General features: G+C 39.1%; 1 protein-coding gene and 1 long non-coding RNA gene across 3 annotated transcripts in view; both read right to left on the bottom strand.

The window, feature by feature from the left end:
- Nucleotides 1-17860, bottom strand: part of LOC128692958 (uncharacterized) — a 239901-nt gene that overhangs the window by 64553 nt on the left and 157488 nt on the right. The gene's annotated exons all lie outside the window — the stretch shown is intronic.
- Nucleotides 1-17860, bottom strand: part of LOC128692960 (uncharacterized) — a 65172-nt gene that overhangs the window by 45735 nt on the left and 1577 nt on the right. The window contains exon 3 of the long non-coding RNA XR_008407647.2: nucleotides 11325-11391. This is a non-coding gene — a long non-coding RNA (uncharacterized lncRNA). The remainder of the gene's footprint in view (nucleotides 1-11324; nucleotides 11392-17860) is intronic.

The following is a 17860-nucleotide window of genomic DNA, read 5'->3' as shown; positions in this document are numbered from 1 at the left end:
TATCCAAAATTTATGAAATTGGTAATGATTTAAAATACCCAAGAAATGTAATTGATAAATCTTTTAAAGTTGCTAGAAATACTTTTTACAATCCAAAAAGGGACAACCTGCCTTATTCAACTAAAAATATGTTGGTTCTCCCTTACCATGAAAACTTGGTTGATATGCCTTCTCTTAAGACTTTTAATATTAAAGTTGTATTCAAAAATCTTGATACAGTAAAAAAAACTTTTGATAAAGAATTCCCCCCAAAATGCTGATGGATGTGTCTATAAGATTCCTTGTAAAATTTGCGATAGTTTATTACGGTCAAACTGGTAAAAAAATCTCGAACTAAGATTAAAACAACATAAATATAGCATTAGAACTGGACAAGATTCCAATGCTCTATTTATTCATGTAAGAGATTTTAACCATCCAATTGATTTTCAAAAAGTTGAGAAAGTAGTATCAAGCAAGTCCATGGTCGACAGGAATATAATTGAATCTTGTTTCATAAAGAGCAGTTTTGACAATAATATGAATATTTCCTTTGGTTTATATAAATTAGATCCATTTATAATTAATAGAATTTAAAGAATTTAATAATACACTGGACAAATAATTTAAAAAAATTTCTTGGGTAGAATAGTTTGTTGGTGGTTTGTGCAAAGGACCTGTCCAGTTGGGCCGGCGCGCGTCAGGTGTTAAACCGTTGTGGGATCTGATAGTGAGGTGTTGGTCAGACCCCTTATATACCTTCCTTGGATGCTTTACTTTCATAGTTCCTTGATAATGTGCGTAGTCACGAAAGTGCTTGGAATTTCTCTATTCTTTCAGAGTGGTTGTTTTGCATATATATATATATACATATATATATATATAATATATATATAAATATATATATATATATATAATATATAAATATATATATATATATATATATATAAATATATATATATATATACATATATATATATATAATATATATATAAATATATATATATATATAATATATAAATATATATATATATATATTAGGATACATTACGTTAATTTAAATTTTAAATTAATTGCACATAAGCAAAAGAATAAGCACATGACGTAAGCAGTTAAGAAGTTGCCTGGCGGTAACGCAGAGAAAACACCTACAGTGTAGATAAAAAAAAAACACGCTATTAAGGCTCGTGTAATTAACCCATCTGCCCGTCTTAGCCAGTGAAATGCCGATTGATTACGCAAACAAACTGCTGATTGTCACTGCTCCGGGTAGTACTCCAGTCCTAGGCTATACAAAGCCTTCTACTATACCAGTACCTCAGTTTAATTACCGAATCTCCCATGATAAACATTATATACTATAAAAGGGAGCTAGTACCTCTTTAATCAACTTATTTTCACACTAGGAGTCGTAAGTGTAGAATTAAATGTTGCCTCGTGTTGCAGAGCTTCCACTTTGCCAGACGGTTTTTGCCTGTTTCTTTTTTTTTTTCAATTTAATTATTTGTGGTTATATATAAAATTTTATTTGCAGTGGTAACCTACAGAATCTAATTTCATTAATAAAAACATCAAAAAATGACGTTTGGAATAGCGAAAAAAAAATTAACGCAAAATAAATACAGGCTGCCAAAAGAGAGGATAAGGTACAGAACGCAGTTAGGGAGCCGATCAACAGGGCTGTAGCTCGTACGTTAGACTACGTGTGGTCAGCAGTAACAGCTTGGTTGATAATGCCCTGATCCACCAGGAGGCCTGGTCAAGGGCTGGGTCGCGGGGGCGTTGACCCCCGAAACATCCTCCAGGTAGGGAAAACTCAGGCAAATGATACTATATACAATGGTGACCAGGGTCTACAGCAGTACGGTGTGGCCTCAACACTGGAAGACGGAAGGTAAATACTAAGCAGAGCTGCAGCCGTGAGTCAGCTGGGCTGCTACACACCCGCACCCCTCACACACCACCCGCAGAGAAAGTGCAACCTTGACTACCTGCCTATCAATACACCCACACCAGATCTGATTACCCTCTTCAAATGACTTGATAAAGCTTTATACTGATCGAAACGTTGTCCTGATAAAAGCTTGTTCTACAAGGTGTTTTCTTCAATACTGTCGGCAGTACGCCACTAGGCTCCATCATCCCAGTTGACACCATGTTTTATCAAGAGCAGCGTTACATTTCCGCTTAGCGCTTCCGCCAGTGACAAGATCCACAGGAAACAAGTTAAGGAAGCAAAAATGCTTAATATAACAAACATGAACGTAACAACACGAGTACACAGTCTTTGAGAAAGACAGACATCAAAGGATAAAAACTGGAGAATTGAAAAGGGTATTAAGAAAGTGGGTCTGAAGGAGTGCGTGTTAGTATGGAATGTTGAGGGGCTCTACTGGTTGTAAATGGTATGGTGATACCGACAAACTGGAAAAAGGACACGTATACAGTTTACGACTATTAAATGTTCTGAACTGTACACAATGTCATTTTCCATACTAAGATGCTCTATTGTATTATGATAGAAATGTACTGGTGTGATTAATTATTATTACTGGGTCAGCATTAGAAACATTAAAATATTTTATCACACAGGCCGTCTCCCAACGATGTAGACTCAAAAAAGAAAACATTCATATTCACCATTATTCATTCAACAGTCGTCTTGCCAGATGTGCGCAAACATGACAAATCAAATGACCCACCGAACTGAAGCATCTCTACCCCTCCTTCAAGGTGCCGACACTACTTCCCACCTCTAGGACTCGAGTCCTGTTAACTGGTTTTCCTAAATACCTTCATTACCTCTCTCACCCCCCAAAAAATAAGGCAGGCCGAGTCCCTGAAACCAACTGCATTCTAATAAAACACACCTTAAACCAACTGCCTTCATTCTAATCTAACAAGCCTTCTGGATGCACACGGTCCTACTACTTGCAGCCTTCCTGGACTCGTCAGGAGATGTTGTCCCATTCCTCCGGACAAAAAAGTAAGACCCGCAATACTATAATACAGTGTTGCTTCAAGCAACACTCATGAGCCTAATATTTCCTACAACGTATAAATCAGACATGTGCATCATTTGGGAACTTATTAGGATAAAGTTTCGCTCACAAGGAACTTTTTAATCTAAATACCAGAATGAAATTCCTCCTGGTGAGCGAAACGTATCGTAAATTGTGTGTATATTATACAACCTTGTGAGAGAGACTTCCTGCAATGCTGTATAATCCTCCTCAGCAGCTAAAAATAACTAAGGCCCACACTTCCTGCAATATTCTATAAGCCTCTCTTGCAGCTAAAGTTAATTACCGGAATATAAAATTTGCCAAACTCGATATTTATTTCCGCTTTATCACACACTTCGCCTATCTGTCACACTATCAGCAGTGACGACAGATACGAACGATAAACTTGGAAAACGTAATGACCCATAATTCCTTCAACAAAACATTTCTCTTTCCCAGTGCAATACATTTGTTTGAAGTTACTGCTACTCATAGGGCACTACACTGGGGACAAATTATCCTGCCATTTTTTTTTAATAAACTAAGGGTAATTTATGAAGTTATACTCAGGTGGGTGCTCGTGTTAGACAAAATGCCAAGTTGCTCTAAGATTTTTCCCTGTCAATGTTAAATGTTTAGAATATGATTCGACAACATTCATACATGATTTAATGTAGAAGGCAGTGGCGTCAAATAGAGCCGATCCTAACACTGAAAACAGTGAAGCCTAAATAATCTCAATATACAAGGCATAACATGAGAATCAAGTGCTTTTAACTTCATCCAATGAATATTACAGCCAAACAACTCTCTGCAGATGTCAAAATATTAATATCGTGCCAAACCGTTCAAGATAAATACATCTACAACCCTATAATATCTTGGTGGGGAAAAGGCCGATACAGTGTACTAAGAATTATATACCTCTATAATATATATATATATATATATATATATATATATATATATATATATATATATATATATATATATATATATATATATATATATATTACACTCTAAATTCATAGAGATAACCTCTCGACACAGTGACCTAGCAGAGGCTACCATGCGTCTACTCACCTACCCGAAAATAAAAAAAAACTAGTCTCCAAAACCCGTTCCCAGTTTCACTCCCCAGGACCCGAGTTTTTGCTTCCAGCTGACAATACACGTCAACTTTCCCACTCTGACGCTACGGGCCGTCTAAGCTGTAGCACTTGTGTTATGTCCAACACACCAGTAAAAGCCAGTATTCTTGGTGGTGTTGGTTACGTGGAGTGGCGTCATTCTTAATGCCATGGAAAAACTACCAGATGCAAGTTTTAATCACATGATGACCTGTTGAGTGGCTCATTACGAGTATTTTAAAAAATATGTTGCAGTGTGTTCAGTGGTCAGTCGTCACGTGAGGTCACAGACCCTGAGCTGCTTGGGGATTAGCGTGGACGGTTACAAAGCATGGCTTGCTTCTACAGTGTTTTAAAAGCTGAGGTTGGAGAGTTGAAGGAGGAGGTCTTGCTTCTCCAGGAGGAGATTAGGAGGCTGAAGGTCCACCTCAATGGGCCTGGGAGAGAGTGTGAGGTGGTTGGAGATGTGGGGAATGAGGCTTCTAGCAGTGAGGTGCAGTCTGTCTCTCACTGTGAGGAGGCTGTAGGTGGGGTGGTAGCAACGGCTACCAGCAGTGAGGTGCAGCCCAGCACCTGCTACAAGTGGCGAGTTGTTCACAGTAATGGGAGGCGCATCAGAGTAAGGAAAGTTAAGAGTGCAGATCTGAAGGTAGGAAATCGCTTCTCTGTTCTCCAGGATGAATGTACTTCAGTGGCCAGTGAAGGTAAGGGTACTACTGCCCCTGCTAATGAAGGTAAGCGCATTCTTGTGGTTGGTGACTCTCAGGTAAGATATGTTGATCGTGCTTTTTGTAATAGGAATAAGAAGATGAGAGATAGAGTGTGCTTCCCTGGAGCTGGTGTTGGGGACATTGTCAACAGACTGGATAATATCATGTCAGGTAATGGGAACAAGCCCATTATCTGTCTCAGTGCTGGTGGAAATGATATTGGGAAGGGTAGGAGAGAAGAGCTGCTAGATAAGTACAGGTCAGCTATAGATTTCATTAAGTCTAAGGGAGGGATCCCAATCATATGTAGCATCTTGCCTAGAAGGGGAGTAGGAAATGAATGGTTGTCTAGGGCAATTGGTGTAAATTGCTGGCTAGACAGATACTGCAAGGAACTTGCAATCCCATTCATTGACAACTGGAACAACTTTTATGGCAAACATGATATGTATGCAAGGGATGGGGTTCATCTCTCTGGGGCAGGGGTGGTAGCACTTGCAGACTCGATTGAGAAGGCCATTGGTGAAATGCCTATGATTTTAAACTGATGGAAGATAGAGGTATGGGTGTGTGTGGGAAACAAGCAGGTTGCAACACTAGGGTTGGAAACAGTAAATGTATAAAAGGCATTCAGCATGAAGTTATAAATAAAGACAATAGAACAGGTCAGCAAACAAAGGGGGACAGCAGAGGGCAGCAAGGGACTAGCTCCCTTAAGGTTTACTATACTAATAGCAGGAGTGTTAGAAATAAGATAGATGAGCTAAGATTAATTGCAAGTGCAGGAAACATAGATATTATTGCTATAACAGAGACCTGGCTCAATCTGAAAGATAGAGAGATGCCCTCTGAATGTCACATACAAGGCTATAAATTATTCCACACTGACAGGGTCAACAGGAAAGGTGGTGGAGTAGCGATGTATGTCAAAGACAATTTAAATTGTTGTGTTAGACAAGATATTAAATTAGAAGCGTCAGCCACTGAATCTGTTTGGTTACAGCTTCTCGAGGGCCGAGAAAAACTAATTTTGGGTGTGATTTACAGGGCCCCAAATCTTGATGGGGAGTGCAGTAAACTTCTATGGGACGAAATTCGTAAGGCATCTACATACGAAAATGTTGTGCTAATGGGAGATTTCAACTATAGACAGATTGACTGGAGCAATTTGACAGGAAATTTAGAGTCGGGTGACTTTCTTGATACGATCCAGGATTGTTTTTTAAAACAGTTTGTGACAGAGCCAACTAGGGGAAATAACCTCCTTGACTTGGTTCTTGCCAGTAGGGAAACACTAATTAATAATCTTGAGGTTAATGATGAGCTTGGGGAGAGTGATCACAAATCACTCAGTTTTAACATATCATGGAATTCCCCTAATAATGGCAATCAAGTCTCCGTCCCTGACTTTCGCTTGGCTGATTTCATAGGACTGAAAAATTACTTAGGTGGGCTGAACTGGAATGACCTGACTAGGGGTCAGGTAGGTGGTGATGGTTGCCGATATGATGCTTTCCAGGGCATAGTTCTAGCTGCTCAGTCAAATTATGTTCCAAATAGGGAAATCAGATCAAACAAAAATGATCCTAAATGGATGAACAATAGATTAAAATATCTGATTGGTCAAAAGAGAGGCATATATAGGCAAATCAAAAGAGGAGAGGGGCAATTAAGAAATCGATATATTCAGTTAAAGAGAGAAATAAAAAAGGGAATTAGAAAAGCAAATAGAGATTATGAGGTTAAAGTTGCAAGAGAATCGAAGACTAACCCAAAAGGATTCTTTCAGGTATACAGAAGTAAGATCAGGGACAAGATAGGCCCACTCAAAAGTTCCTCGGGTCAGCTCACTGACAGTGATAAGGAAATGTGTAGAATTTTTAACACATACTTCCTCTCAGTTTTTACACAGGAGGATACCAGCGATATTCCAGTAATGATAAATTATGTAGAACAGGACGATAATAAACTGTGCACTATTAGGGTCACAAGTGACATGGTCCTTAGGCAAATAGATAAATTAAAACCTAACAAATCCCCAGGCCCTGATGAACTGTATGCAAGGGTTCTAAAGGAATGTAAAGAGGAGCTTAGCACACCTTTGGCTAATCTTTTCAACATATCACTACAAACTGGCATGGTGCCAGATAAGTGGAAAATGGCAAATGTGATACCTATTTTCAAAACAGGTGACAGGTCCTTAGCTTCGAACTATAGACCAATAAGCCTAACCTCCATAGTGGGAAAATTTATGGAATCAATAATTGCCGAGGCAGTTCGTAGCCACCTTGAAAAGCATAAATTAATCAACGAATCTCAGCATGGTTTTACAAAGGGGCGTTCCTGCCTTACGAATTTATTAACTTTTTTCACTAAGGTATTTGAGGAGGTAGATCATGGTAATGAATATGATATTGTGTATATGGACTTCAGTAAGGCTTTTGACAGGGTCCCACATCAGAGACTATTGAGGAAAATTAAAGCACATGGAATAGGAGGAGAAATTTTTTCCTGGATAGAGGCATGGTTGACAAATAGGCAGCAGAGAGTTTGCATAAATGGGGAGAAATCAGAGTGGGGAAGCGTCACGAGCGGTGTTCCACAGGGGTCAGTGTTGGGCCCCCTGCTGTTCACAATCTACATAAACGACATAGATGAGGGCATAAAGAGCGACATCGGCAAGTTTGCCGATGACACCAAAATAGGCCGTCGAATTCATTCTGACGAGGACATTCGAGCACTCCAGGAAGATTTGAATAGACTGATGCAGTGGTCGGAGAAGTGGCAGATGCAGTTTAATATAGACAAATGCAAAGTTCTAAATGTTGGACAGGACAATAACCATGCCACATATAAACTAAATAATGTAGATCTTAATATTACGGATTGCGAAAAAGATTTAGGAGTTCTGGTTAGCAGTAATCTGAAACCAAGACAACAGTGCATAAGTGTTCGCAATAAAGCTAATAGAATCCTTGGCTTCATATCAAGAAGCATAAATAATAGGAGTCCTCAGGTTGTTCTTCAACTCTATACATCCTTGGTTAGGCCTCATTTAGATTATGCTGCACAGTTTTGGTCACCGTATTACAGAATGGATATAAATTCTCTGGAAAATGTACAAAGGAGGATGACAAAGATGATCCCATGTATCAGAAACCTTCCCTATGAGGATAGACTAAGGGCCCTGAAACTGCACTCTCTAGAAAGACGTAGAATTAGGGGGGATATGATTGAGGTTTATAAGTGGAAGACAGGAATAAATAAAGGGGATGTAAATAGTGTGCTGAAAATATCTAGCCTAGACAGGACTCGCAGCAATGGTTTTAAGTTGGAAAAATTCAGATTCAGGAGGGATATAGGAAAGTACTGGTTTGGTAATAGAGTTGTGGATGAGTGGAACAAACTCCCAAGTACCGTTATAGAGGCCAGAACGTTGTGTAGCTTTAAAAATAGGTTGGATAAATACATGAGTAGATGTGGGTGGGTGTGAGTTGGACCTGATAGCTTGTGCTAACAGGTCGGTTGCCGTGTTCCTCCCTTAAGTCAATGTGACCTGACCTGACTAGGTTGGGTGCATTGGCTTAAGCCGGTAGGGACTTGGACCTGCCTCGCATGGGCCAGTAGGCCTTCTGCAGTGTTCCTTCGTTCTTATGTTCTTATGTTCTTAACTTGCCTTTGTGCCCTTCACTCAAGGTCATAGTGTGTGTGTCTGGTAGCGAACATGATTCTTCACTGCTGGAGTGCAAGTGCCGAGACGTGTGTATCTACTCAATAACACTAACCCCATTGTTGCGTATGTAAGGTTATCGTGAGGTAGATATGTCGTAAGGATGGGCATCAATGTCCTTAGATCATTTGGCAAGTTCTTGGTGTGAAAGCGGTGAGAGCAGCAGGCGACTTTGTAATGGCAGTGTCACCGGCCAATCTAGCAGTGTATTAATGGCTGTGCTGGAATTTTTCTTCTGCCGCGTTCTCAATTGTCTCTTTGGTAGGACAGCCATGGTGCAGCTGATGAATAGCAGCATGCTGCTGCTGTTGCCTGGTAAGGTCCCTGCTGGCAGGTGAAGGTTGTCACAGTCAAGCAGTTTCATAACACAGCTCTGATCTTTATGTGGGGCCGAGGATCTGGTGTTTGCATTGCAGTGTTTGAGCCAATTGTTCACTAGCAGGCTAAATGATATGTGAACAAGTACATGTTCACCCCTAGTAGGTAATTTGGCGGCTTCATTTGCAACCTCATTCCCTTGGTTTCCAACGAGGCTTGGTATTCAGGGCCTGTAAGATGCTGAAGATATATGGGACAAGTTTAACGTTGTCCCGTACATAATGTGTAAGTGACAGGAGTGCAGCCATGGAATCTGTATGAAGAACAACGTGCTGTTTATTGTTGTAAAGAACGAGTTTGTTCTTGCTGAACTATCACTAACTCAGTTTGCAATATTGAGGAGTTTCAAAGAGTTTCAGCAGGACTGTCTATCATGACGGACTGCAACTACTGTAAACATTGTGTCCACCGAGCCATCAATGAAATACACTATGTTGCGACGTCCGGCTCGGGTTATGCTTGATTCCGCATGGTATAGCAGGGCGTGGTTTGTGTGCTGCACAGATATTTGCTCACTAAGCACGCAATATAACGATTTCTGCTAGTTCCGGCTGCCATGATGGAGGAGTGCACTACTCTTATGGCACGACACTAATGCATCCATAACAAAAATGCTGTATTTCAATGTCGCACAGAGAAGCGACAATGATGAATATTCACATTCACAATGAAATATACCAGACAATTTGGCATCTCACACTAAAACACATCATTAGATTTACTACAAGAATAATTTCGAATACCAACATACCATAAAGGGATTTCTAAAACTATCACAACATTTCTAACACTAACAAGTGTTGCCGTATGTAATACAGTAGTCACCTTGACAATGCTGGAAAAGGTTCAATGAGCAGCGAGAAAAAAATCAACTTTGATATTAAATATACTGTACATTTACAAACAAATATTTACAAAAACTTACCTTAAGTCATCTCATAATTTGAAAGTTTAAACTGCAATAAAGATAAAAGAAAAATGTACTGCTCCGACGAAATCATGATTTCCCCAAGAAACATTACAACTCATGAAATTCAAAAACAATACAGCAACAAAAAATATTACATTTCCATGGGTATTACCATGACGGCATGAGTAGGAAAAGAAATACTAACCTAGTCTCCCCTTTAATCATTTCCTCTTCCACATTTTTCTTAATCTATTATCAATTTCTCCCGTCTCCATTTTATCATACTGCCTACCTTACCATCTACACTAAAAAGAGACATTAGAGTAGGTCTTTTGGGCCATGTGAAGCAGGTGCCATTTCCACGCATCTGCCTTCTCTTATACAGAGTACCTCACTCTCCTGTCAAGGTCTCGCTTGACTCGCGTAAAAAAAAATAGTTCTCTTCAAGGTGATCAAGCTCTCAATCTCCCCTTTACGGAAATTACCTTGTTTGTCTCACCTTCACGTAGTCAGGCAAAAACTCCACTACCACAGCGGTCAGAACTACATTAGACACCTAGGCCGGAACTACATCTACACAACACAGTCCGAACATATATTCAAAATTCATACCTTCAGCTTTTCATTTTAATTAAGTTACTCCACTCCCTAACAATGACTCCCAACTAGCACCACCTCAGACGCCTTCATTTTTCACGACACCAGAACTTAAACACTGATAATTTCTCCACCCAGCCATATATCATATTCCTGGGGAAACGCTTTGAGGTCTCACAAATTTTTATATATAATGTCTTGCAACTTCGCATAGCTCCTGACAATGCACGAGTGCAAGAGATCTAGAGCTAAAGTTTTCCATCCTCATGTGTATATATATATATATAAATATATATATATATATATAAATATATATATATATATATATATATATATATATATATATATATATATATATATATATATATATATATATATATATAATATATACACACACACACACACACACATACATACTACATATAGCCTAGGTAAAGTCAGAGAATGATCTTGGGTTCCTTATTCTAAATGTTCTTAAATCAGAATTGTATTGTACACCTGTTCCTGTTCTCAGACACTTCATGATATCAGGTCTCTATAGCTCTCTGTTGCTGGATCTCTAAGTTTATTTCCATTTATACTGCTCTTTGTTCCACCCTTTATCCTTCGTTAAAATATTTCGTCTTTCTCTACTTATATAAACAACTTTTGCACCTATTGTGCTGCAATTCTATCTACTTTTACATAATCTCTCCATTATCTTTTACTAAAGATCTGTTTTCTTGTGATTTTTTTGTAACACCTTTTACTGCTTGGACCTTGGAATATGTGTGGAAGGGTTTCTAGTAGCAAATAGGATCGTGGCTGCAACACTATTTGCCCCCTGACCCACCATGGGTTTAGAATGTCCTGTGGTCGTATAACCAACAAGGTGCCATTACTCACCCCTAGAAGTCTGCTGGTGCTGTATGGGGTATACCAACCACTCACTGCCTGACGAAGGTTCTCTTACCTGCACACGGACAAACACGCATTAATGAAAAATAAATAATAAAATTAACAAAAAAAAGAGTAATATAAAAAATACTGCATTAATATTAATACTTTCAATAATAAAAATACTGAAACAATGCTAGGAATATAAATACAAAGACAGCAATGAAATAAATTTAAATATATAATTACACAAAAATAAATATAAAACAATATTAAATAAAGTAATAACAATAAATGGCAAATAATTTGAATTATTAAGACTTAAATTTGCGAGACATTAAATAACAAAAAAGGCACAATACCGTGACTGGAACGATACACAAATAACTTCATGACCACATTCTATTATCTCAGAATCTTACTCGAAACCCCCTGTAAATACAATAACACTACCTATATCCTGTTCCTTGTATGAATTAATAGTCCAGAGTGGACGAAACTTTACAATAAATTGCACTGCGTCTTATTTACACACTCCTAAGGGTTTAGCACTTCCTTATACCTTTAATATTACTGCAATATGACGAACGATCGTAAACGCTTGAGGAAATGTGAACCTCTAATTATATACAGGTACTACGAGACCCTTTAAGAGGGAGGGGAGACGAATGCCTTTATGCTGTGAAGGGCTCTTGATTCAAGGAATTAGGGCAACCCTTCCCTGCCTTGATCAAACAATTCTCTCCCATTCCACACCACAAAGACTGGGGTTGTGGGTTTTCCCATGATGGTAATAATAATAATAATAATAATAATAATAATAATAATAATAATAATAATAATAATGAATTGAAAACTCCCGCAATGTAGTATATCATTATTAATCATGGTGAGCGCTAAACCCGGAGTGGAGAGTCAGCACCTGGGGAATGGGAGGCATTCAGATTCAATCCAAGGGGAGTACAGGCCTAATTCCTAAGATCAAGAGCCCCTAGCCAACAAAGGAAATTCCCTTGGAGGGGCGTAATTTATAGAAGCTGATCAAAGATAATAATATAACCGATAACATACAAATTTAAGATGACGAATACACTAGAATTATGAAATACGAAGACTCTTATAGAAACACACATTATTATAATCAAGGGGGAAGCGCTAAACCCGTAGGATTATACAGCGCCTGGGGGGGATGTGAAAGGCATTCAGGCTTAATTCGGGGAACTGGAACACAGATCCAATTCCCTAAATCAAGAGCCCCTCACCAACATCAAGGAACCTTCCCTGAGGGGATAGAAACATATAATAAACAACGGTAATTACATTTAAATGGAGCGCTAAACGTATATGGGTCCATAAACGCTTATCATAAGATTAGGTTAGGTAAGATTAGTCAGGAACAACACCAGTCACATGATAGTCACATGATAACCCGCCACTTGAACTTTCAGTAACATGACCGAGACCTTCAGCTAGCTTACCGCTCGTCATTATAAAATTTGTCAGTGGCAGAGTCCCGACACGGGTCTCCATCTTTCCACGATCCATTTTTATTCCGTAGCTTACTGGACTGCTAAGCTGCAACTTTTACTATCAAGATAATATTAAGTGACCATGTATTATGCACTTTTGTGAAATTATAGTTATTAATGTTATAATGAATGAATCTTATGACGACGTTTCGGTTCGACTGGACCATTAACAAGTCACACAACGCGAAGGGAAGGGTGTCAGTATTCTGGCTTCCTTCCCGTCGAGCTTCAATGTGACTAGTTAATGGTCCAAGTCAGACCGAAACGTCGGCATAAGATTCATTCTCCTTTGTGTGGGTTATCTGTGTATAGTTCCAGTCATGGTATTGTGCCTTTTTTATTCTATGCTATAATAATAATAATAATAATATTATTATTATTAAAGTACGAAACAAAATGTATGAAAATCAACCTTTTGAAAGTATGAACACACAAAACTCGATGATCTTCACAAGCTTTCATCTGCAGCCAACCTAGCAACCCTCACAGGTCAACCGCAAGAATAAACACTGGCTTGCCTCCTGCACACCACCACTACCACTCCCACAATGCATTATCTCCCCTCCCTCTCTCCCACCCAATCCCTCCCTTTCTTAGTCCCTCCCTCCCTTCGTACTTCTCTCTCCATCCCTCCGTCCGTTTTCCCCTCTCTCCCGGTTCCCTTTTTCAATACTGACCCAAAGTAACAATAACGTATTTCTGAGTACATACCACAGTCTACTTAAATATATACTGTACACAGTAAAGTCCCTATACCCAAAGGAGGATTTAAACAATTTTTCTCCAAGCCATATATAACCGAAAGGTCCCAGGTTTGATTTTCGGGCTGGGTGATAAAAATCTGGGCAGGTCTCCTTATACCTTCTGCCCTTGTTCGCCTAGTAAACAATAAATACCTGGGTGAGAGAGTCGCCTGTTATGGGCTGCATTCTAGGAGCTGGTCCATCGTATTAAAGACCAGGCTTTAAAATGAGCCAAGGTAAAATAATAGTTGTAAAACTATCTACAGAAGTTACCTTAACAAATTACTAAAAAAGTTGAAAATCTGCCACATTTTCTCTAATTCGTTCCCCTCTTCCTTCATGTCTTTTTCCTCAAGAGGGGCTCTTGATCCAAGAAAATGGGCTTACCTTCCCCTTGCCTGGACAAAAACTAAATGACTCCCATTACCCTGCTGTCATGTTACACCTACGGAGTTAGAGCTTCCCCCTGATAATAAATTATATTAAATCGCGTCACTGGCCCTCCTGCCATAAAACTAGTGAAGTCACCCTGCACTGACATCACCCACCAGTGACGTCACTCAGCCTCACGAAATACTGATAAAATCTTTTAAGAAATTAAGGCAGTGCTGAAAGTTCAAGTCACGGGAGTGTGCATAAAATCTTAAGTCAAACTAACATTAATTACGGTAATGCTATTACATCTTAAGTTAAAACTAAAGTGAAGACAAGCTGTGGAAAAACCGTGGACCTGTACGACGAGAACACAAGGAAAATGAAGAGAACACCGAATATAAAGGAAAAATGACGAGAATTATGAAACAGACGAAAATATGAGACATCGCAAGTGATATATACAAATGGTTTATGTACTAACCACGCAATTATAACACGTCTAATTAAATTTTAATTTGCCGCTTCTACTCTGTTTACTTATTCAGTTCATTATATAGACAAGTACTTATGCCTACAAATCCTAATTCAATGAAACTGAAAGCAGGGGCAAACATTTATTCCACGAGATAGGACCTTCCTCCGTCTCCAATGTATAATTGTTCTTGTCCCCGCTCTGGGATGATGCAGATATTTTCATAAAAACTTCATCTCTCGTGTACCCGGGATAAGCTACACACACAAACACACACACACACACACACACACACACACACACACACACACACACACACACACACACACACACACACACACACACACAGTGACGCAGTAGCGATCAGTGGAGGCGGGGCCAGGAGCTATGAATCGACCCCTGCAATCATAATTACGAGAGTACACACACAAACACTACAAGGCTCTTGAAGCCAGGAGAGTGAACCTAGTAGCGACCAGCGAAAAGGCGAAGCCAGGAGCTATGACTCAACCCCTACAATCCCCAGAGAGAGAAGCAATTCCCAAATGATAGTAACGTGACAATACCCTCATTGCCCTCCTGAAGCCTCCCAGTTCTGACTAACATTTTACCACTTTTTATGAGCCCCATCCTGCGTGATGGAATATGATAGGTAAACATAGATGGCTTTTGTTTCCACCGTGTAGCTGCCATATAGAGTCCAGTACACTGTTGATGTACCCAAGTTTTATTTAATAAAAAAAATCACCACAATGGATACTTATTAGCGCTCCATTATGGATGAAACTTCGTTAAACAAGTTTCCCTAGCTGCAGTATCAAATTTGCTTATAATATTAAGTGAATTTCCTTAACAGACATCAAGGATTCCATTGAAATACCAAGGGTTTACTATGATAAACGTGGCCGTATTTAAATAGTTAATTTGGTATTTCCCAAGTATGGCAGTCATGGTGAAGCGCTTAACCCACACGGGTCATACAGCCAGTGCCTTGGGAATGGGAGGTTATCAGGTCTGATGCCGGGAAGATGAAGATAATTTCAATTCCTTAAATTAAGAGCGCTTCACCAGCATGGCGGCACGCCCTTCCAAGCGACATTGCAAGAAGAGTAAATCACAAAGCCGTATCTCCAACAATTCATATCTGATCCACAGAACCGTGGCTGCAACAATCCAAAACTAACCCATAAGCTAGGAATGGAAACGTGACTATAAGGAAGCCTATCTTAAAGCATCAAGCTGTAAGGTTATAACAAAAATAACCCTTATTTATTAAGAGAAACGTATTACAAGAGCGCTACAGAAATATGACATGGTAACATTGTTAGGGGACAAGAGTGGCAGGGGCACTGGGTAATAAGTCAGAAGACGAGAGCTACAGAGGAGAGATAACGAGATAATATTAAGTCAAGAGGCACGAGCAGTCGTGACTAAGTACCACGTCTTCACCTCCTTGTGACAAAACTTGCACCGTTAGGTACCAACATTAACAGTTTACCTATAACTGTTTCCAGGTTACCCTTCCCCTCTCTCTCTCGAGATAAAGTACCCTGCCACAAAAACATTGTTATGGCACTCTTACCATCTCATTTTTGCAATCCTCAGATATTCTCTCGACTTCTTAAGATATTCCAGCTGAACAAGTTAATATCATGTTTTACATGTATGCATATTGCGATAAGAATCACCGAGCTACTGCCATACATATTTTTTTTTTTTTGCACTGACACGTCAAACAATACTTCTGTAACCATCCAATTCATGACTACATTATCGCATCAAGGATTTATTTGAACTAGCTAAGTTATAGATGAGGCCAACTAATAGAAAATACATGTCATTCTAAAATTATCATGATTAATTTGAACGAATATAAGTTAGACAAACTATCGTACTCAATAAGGTTAATGAGAAAGTTTAAATCAATGTAATTTCTCGACTATAAATTAAGTAATGGTAAAACATTGCCATCCTGCTGTATTTTGAGAAATTAAATTTAGAGAGTAGCATCCAGTATAATAAGCCCAGGTCTGAGTTATTACCATTAGCCTGGGTACCAGTACTATCATTAGATCACACACTACCATATATGACAATTTTATTGAGAAAGGTATCCCACTAAACTTCAAGGTTTCCTTACAGAACTGATATATCCGGGAATTCGCTACCGTGGCCCTGAATATAGTTATGGTAGTGACTACAATAACCATATCCAGGGCTATGGTAGTGAATTCCCAGCAATGTAAATTTTATGAGGAAGCCCAGAGGCAGTTAATTGACAAGTTGGATGATTTTCTCGATAACATTATCATATATGCAAAGGATGGGATTGGTCGGGTGGTGGGAGTCGTTGGGGATGTGTTAATTTGTCATGGTGCACTAGTATTCTCTCGTCGTCTCTTGTGCTCTAGAAAACATTTTTATTTCTAGCCCCAATTTTGAATTTAAGTAAACCACTAGTTCAGATAAGTATACCAATATTCATCTCAGATATCTATTGCTTAATCATTGACCTTCCATATACACCTTTCAGCTATTCTCGTTGATTCGTGGTGCAAATTGTTCATTTTTTATTTTCCTTTCCCTAAAACATGACATATGCATCAGTCGTAGTAAGGTGCCCATCTACATATGTTTACTATGGGAAGAGTGTAATGCATAAAGAGATAATTCAACTGAAAATGAACATGCTAATTTGTAATCCTGGACAGTTTGAGGTAGTATATGGTAAAGGATTAATTACCTAAACTGAGAATATCACATGTCTATCGTGATGGTTCAGTAGCTAAACTCTAAGACAGGATGTACAAAATAGTGATAAACAGCAATAATATACAAAGATGACTGGCGACGCTTTTGTAGATTATAATGTGGGTGCGCTAAACCCGTAGGATTATACAGCGCATGTGGGGGGGGGATGGAAGGTATTCAGGCTCAATTCAGGGAACTGGAGCACAGATCCAATTCCCTTGATCAAGAGCCCCTCACCAGCGTCAAGGAACCTCTCTTGAGGTTACCTGGAGGTTATTCCGGGGATCAACGCCCCCGCGGCCTTTGTAGAACCGGGGGTTAATTTTTGTGGGAAGAGGAGCAAAGTCAAGGTGGAAAGACGAACTCTTGACTAATCTTATCCAAGTGTCCTGTTTGGGCCGCTTCTCACATCCCTTCTACCACACACCAAGGTCGCCTTATGAGTGGCTGAGAAAAACAAATACCATGAACAATTACGACTAATTCTTTTTTGTGTATTTGTAGTTTCTTCGGTGTATATAAACATAAAAGGAGACACCCAAACAACCTGACGCGTACATCAGTGAAAGATTTAACAAAAACTTCCGATGAGACACTGCAATAAAACATGTCGAGATTGGGCATTTCAGTAAATTATAAATAACTTAAATTTTACAATGGCATTTTTTAAACACA

The sequence above is a fragment of the Cherax quadricarinatus genome, chromosome 38 (genome assembly GCF_038502225.1).
Source record: "Cherax quadricarinatus isolate ZL_2023a chromosome 38, ASM3850222v1, whole genome shotgun sequence".
NCBI classification, from domain to species: Eukaryota; Metazoa; Arthropoda; class Malacostraca; order Decapoda; family Parastacidae; genus Cherax; species Cherax quadricarinatus.
The sequence above is the reverse complement of the archived record's forward strand: the minus strand, read 5'-3'. Positions and strand labels throughout refer to the sequence as shown.